Here is a 5,473-nt window from a genome sequence, read left to right on the forward strand (position 1 = left end):
TGCCTACATCTCACATTGGAGTACCTAGATTTGATCCCTAGCTCCAGTTCCCGATTTCAGCTTCTAGCCAAGGTGGACCCTGGAAGACAGTGGTGATGCCCAAAGTACTTGAGTCCCTACCACCCATATTGGAGCTGTGGATTGAATTCCTGGCTACCAGCTTTGGGCTGGTCCAGGCCTGGCTGTGCAGGCATGTGGGGAATGGGCCAGTGGATGGGACATCTCTTTTTCTATCTCTGTTTCACTCTATATCTCTCTGTCTCTCAAGTAAATCAAGAAAAAAATCAAAAGAAATCACAGTAGACCACAGAATAGAAAATTTATTCACTTCAGATAATTTCACAGAGATTTCCTGGTACAGTATCCTTTCCTCACCTCATTCCTAAATGTTGATCCTGTTTTAAAAAAATAACATAATGACATGTTATATATTACAGTTTTATGAAATTAAAAAATGAGGTAAAAACATTCCATAAAATTAAACTTATGCACATTTTCTTGATTGCTTTTATGAAAGAATAATTGAATGTCCCAACTTTAATGTGACCTTAGAGACTGCTAAATTTTAGTTTTGAAGGAAAAAAATATGTTTTTGTACAAAATCAGGCATTATATCTGACAGTCCACAAGGTTTTTTTAAATTCAGTTCTTTATGTCCTTGTGGATATTGAGGTGGAATCTCAGGATTTCTCAGTTCAAACCTTAACCTAAAATCATCGTAACTTTAGCAGTCAGTCCCTCATGCAGGGAAGTGTTCGTTGCTTTTGTTTCAGTGGGGCCTCATATGGGAACATGTTTCATCTAGACATATGAAGATATTTGTATTAGGCAGACGATAATTGTGCATTCTGTCTTTATATGCATTTAAAATGTGTCAGTGATGTGCCCTGATGTTTCATTATGGAGGGAAAAAAGCACTCCCAGGCCACAGCAGAGAGCCGGACTGGAAGAGGAGCAACCAGGACAGAATCTGGCGCCTGGACCGGGACTAGAACCTGGTGTGCCGGTGCCACAGGCGGAGGATTAGCCTACTGAGCCACGGCGCTGGGTGTACATCATTTTTTAAAACAATTAAATGTAACAGTGAGTGGCCGCCGCAATTGCCACTGCTGCTGAGGCGGAGGCCATGGAGGCCATGGAGGCCATGGAGGCCATGGAGGTGGAGGCCGAGGCCCCTGCGCAGGGGGCATGCCCAGGGCTCAGGCCAGGCCTCAGTTGCCGCGGTGCAGCCCCACCATGGAGCAGAGCCTGCAGATGGAGATCCCCAACTTCGGCCACGGCATCTTGGAGTGCCTCAGCGAACAGCGGCTGCAGGGCTGCCCTGTGACGTGTCGGTGGTGGTCAGAGGTCAGGCCGCGCTGGCCGCCTGCAGCTCCTACTCCTATTCAACAGCAGCCGCAGCGCCGCGGTGGACCTGCCGGCGGCCATGCAGCCACTGTCGTTCCAGCAGACCCTGAGCTGCTACACGGGCCGCTGAGCAGGAACGTGGGGGACCAGTTCCTGCTCATGGACACAGCTGGCTTCCTGCAGATCCAGGAAATCCTGGAGAAAGGGACCAAGTTCTTCCTGAAGGTGAGCTCCTGGAGTGGCATCTCCCAGGGCCTGCACGCCGAGGGGCGCCCTAGTCCGAGCCGCAGAGCCCTGTGGTGCAGACTTCCAGCTGGCCGGCCTGCAGCTCGCCGCTGCCCCTGGTGTCGCGGGTCAGGACGGAGCAGCAGGAGTCGGACTCAGTGCAGTGCATGCCTGAGGCCAAACGACTGTGGGACGGTGGCCCCAAGGAGGCCGGGGGCTGCGGCGGCAGTGGTGGTAGCCGCAAGATGGCCAAGTTCTCCGTGCTGGACCTGGCGGCCAACAGGCAGCCCCCACAGCAGGCCCCCACCAGGGTGGCCTTGGCCATGGGGGTGGGGCAGGGCAGCCAGCCAGCGGGGTGGTGGCAGCAGCTGCGGGCGTGGGGAGCGGGCCCAGCATGTCAGAGCGCAGGAGCCCGGGCACCTGGAGCGCCTACACCAGCGACAGCCCAGCTTCTACCACAAGGAGGAGGACATGGGGGAGGAAGGCTAGGACGAGCAGTGCCGGCAGATCTGCAACAGGTACACCGTGCACAGCACGATGAATGTGGGCCCGACAGCTGAGAAGGTTGAGGCCCTCCCGGAACCTACAGTCGGATCCGGGTGTGGCAAGATTGGCGTCGCTCCCGGCCCAGCTCATCGACCAGATCGGCACCCGTTGTCATCCCAAGCTCCAGGACGAGGTGGCAGGTGCCAAGGTGTGCATCAGAGGGCGCAGCTCAGGAACCCGGCACAAGGTCTTGCCATGGTCGCTCATCGCCGCCTCCTTTGACCTGAACGCACTGGCCCACAGCTGTGGCACCAGAAACCGCTGGACAGCCGCGCTCTCCACGCTGTCCAGTACCACTGCCGGAACTTCAAGGAGAGCGAGAGGAACACCATCGCGGCCGGCGTGTGCCCCGACGCATGCCGGATTGTGCGCCAGAGCTGGATGCCCAAGCTAAAGCTGCTCACCTGAGGGTGACCCTACACCACCTGCATCAGGGACTCAGGCAAGATGGAGCTGGAGGTGACAGGCAGGGAGTACGGCTTCCAGCTGGCCAGCTATGGGGCAAGGTGGCCCCTCCGCGGAGGCCCTGCAGTAACTGTGCCCACATACCCCACCCAGGAGGGCCATCACACTCCCCCTACCTCACCCAGGGGGGCCGTCACACTCCCCCACCCCACCCGGGAGGGCTGTCACACTCCCCCCACCCCACCCAGGGAGGCCATCATACTCCCCCACCCCACCTGGGCAGGCTGTCACACTCCAACCACACCACCCCCATGTCCTGTCACACTCCCCCCACCTGGGGGCCCATCACACTCCAACCACGCCACCCCAATGTCCTGTCACATTCCCCCCACCTGGGGGGGCCGTCACACTCCCCCACTCCACCCTTCTGTCTTGTCACACTCCCCCACCCCACCCAGGGGGGGCATCACACTCCCCCCACCCCACCCAGGGGGCCATCACACTCCCCCACCCCACCCAGGGGGGCCGTCACACACCCCACCCCACCATGGGGGCTGTCACACACCTGACCCCACCCGGGAGGGCTGTCACACTCCCCCACTCCAACCGGGAGGGCCGTCACACTCCCCCACTCAACCCGGGGGGGGGCTGTCACACTCCCCCCACCCCCATGTCCTGTCACACACACCTTGGTCAGCAGCTACTGTCTGTCCCTCCCCAGGCCCCGCGGGGGGGGCACTGCATGCTCCTGGGCCCCCCTCCCCTGTCCCAGCTCCTTCCCCATTGTGAGAGGCCAGGAGGAGTCAGCAAGGGTGGGCAGGTGGGTGGGGGGCAGGCCCGGGTTTCCTTCTTCCACACACAGTTCCCCCCTTCCCTCACCCCAAGCGTTGTGCCCCCTCACTCACTAATTCGGGCACAGGGTAGGGGCCTGCCTGGTGGAAGTCCTTCTTCAGACTCCGCTGGGACTCGAGGGGGGCTCTCAGGACCCCTCCCCATCCCCCAGTGCTTCCAGGCCTCCAAAAACCGCCTCCCTGCCTCTTTCTCAGTCCCTGTGCCTGGGGGCTGGGGGTGGCAGCCCAGCACCCTGCTCTTACCCCTCCATCTAGCCTGTTTGCCCCTCCCCCATCACCTGGAGCCCAAGGGAGGGAGATCCTCAGCCAAGGAGGCTCTTGGGGCGCCCACCTCAGGCTAGCGGAATGTGTGTGTGAGTGTGTGTATGTCTGTGTGTGCGCATGTCCATGCAAATTGAATGAAGGTAAAGAGGCAGAATTGGACCAGGGTGGGCATGGGGGGAGTAGGCTGGGAGGGGCGAGGTTGCTGCCCTGCCCTCCACTCCCCGCCCCTGCCCTGCTGCCACCCCACCCCTGGACAGGGCCCCCAGCCCCTACCTGTGTACATAACTTTTTAAAACATTTTTTAGCGACTGAAATATTGAAGTGTAAGATTTTCTTTTATTTTTCAAACCACCGGGACTGGGTCTGACCCCACCCCCCCATCTCCAGGTCCCCGGTGGGGGTGGGACGCAAGTGGAAGGCAGGATACTGGGGGGGCATGTACTGGGCAGGCAGGCAGAGTGTGTGTGGAGTGTGCCTGCGTGTTCCTGACACGGGTCCCATGGGTCAGACCCTCTCCCCTCCCTCCCTCAACTCCCCCCCCGACTGCTGTAGTTCAAGGAAGGTCCTGGCCTTGGCTGGTTGGGTGAGCCTGGTTACCCCAGGGGCAGAGCAGGGTCCACTTGGGCCGCTGGCAAAGTTTTTTCTCTCACCATTCCTCTTCTCCTCGCTCAGGGCAAGTGTGTGTGTACGTGAGTGTGCATAAGTGGGTGTGTGTACACGAGTGTGTGTAAGCAGGTGTTTGTACCTGCACATGCGCACACAGAGTGTTCTCCCCGCCCCCATTACCCGGCCTTTCTGCCCCCTGCCTCTGACTTCTGTGTGCCTCTTGTACCCAAAGATCTTGCTTTCCAGAGGAGGCTTTTTAGGGGAGGTTCTGGTGGGGGGGGGCTGGAGGGGGTCGCCCCTCACTGGACCCTTCCAACAGCGTGCCGCCAGCCTGCTTTGGGGGGAGTCATGGCGCTCTTTTCTCTTAGTCCGGCCCGCGCCTTAGCCCCCAGCCAACCCGAGGGTGTTTGTGGTGGGGGGTAGTCGGCACCCCCTGCTAAAGCGCAAACATCTTAGTTCACGCCACCCCCACCCCAGCGCCGACCCCAAAGCACAATATCCTGGTGACACTTAGCAAGCAGCTGGGGCCAGGGGCAGGCAGGGGGCTCCAGCCAGACCCTCAGAAGACAGTGGGCATGCCCAGGTGTGCCCAGGCCTCACAGGCCTGAGCAGGGGGGACTGGCTCTCTGGAGCCAGGGTCTCCTCCCTCTCCACCTTTTCCCACGGTGGGGGCACTCCGCTGTACCCGGGCCAGGTGGCAGAGCCCAGTGGTCTTCAGGGATCCCGGGAGGTGGCCCCTGGCTCCTGGGACTGAGGGGGGACTACCCACCAGGAGAGCCAAAGACAGGGCTGTGCCTTAGCCCAGGGGCCCCTGGGCGGCCAGCTGCTGTCCCTCCTTGCCCTGCCCTGCACCCCATGGTTGCTCACCCTGGGCAGCCAGGAAGGAATGCAAACAGGGGAGAATCATCCACGGACATTAAAAAAAAAAATGAAAGAAAAAATAAAAAAGACTGTAGGGTTTTCCCCTACCTGCGCTCCCTTTCCTCCCCCGGCCACCCACACCCGGGCCCCCAAGCCCCTTTTCACGCAGGGCCAATCGCCCCGACACCTGGCCCCACGTGAAATGCCAAGGCCCTCCCTTCTCGCCCCCTCCTCGGGCCTGGAGGTGAGATTGCACATGAACTTCGGTAAACGAGGAGCGTCGTCAGGAAATGTGAACCCCAGAGTGTCCGTGATAGAATAAACTAAACGCCTTTGTAACAGAAAAAAATTCAAGTCTCATGACAATT

The 5,473-nt window shown here is 59.3% G+C and overlaps 1 pseudogene; it reads left to right on the top strand.

The window, feature by feature from the left end:
• The first annotated feature begins 1,236 nt into the window (after positions 1–1,236).
• Positions 1,237–2,653, top strand: LOC133746778 (nucleus accumbens-associated protein 1-like; annotated as a pseudogene).
• Positions 2,654–5,473: the final 2,820 nt, after the last annotated feature.

Source organism: Lepus europaeus, chromosome 18 (assembly GCF_033115175.1).
Source record: "Lepus europaeus isolate LE1 chromosome 18, mLepTim1.pri, whole genome shotgun sequence".
Lineage (NCBI taxonomy): Eukaryota > Metazoa > Chordata > Mammalia > Lagomorpha > Leporidae > Lepus > Lepus europaeus.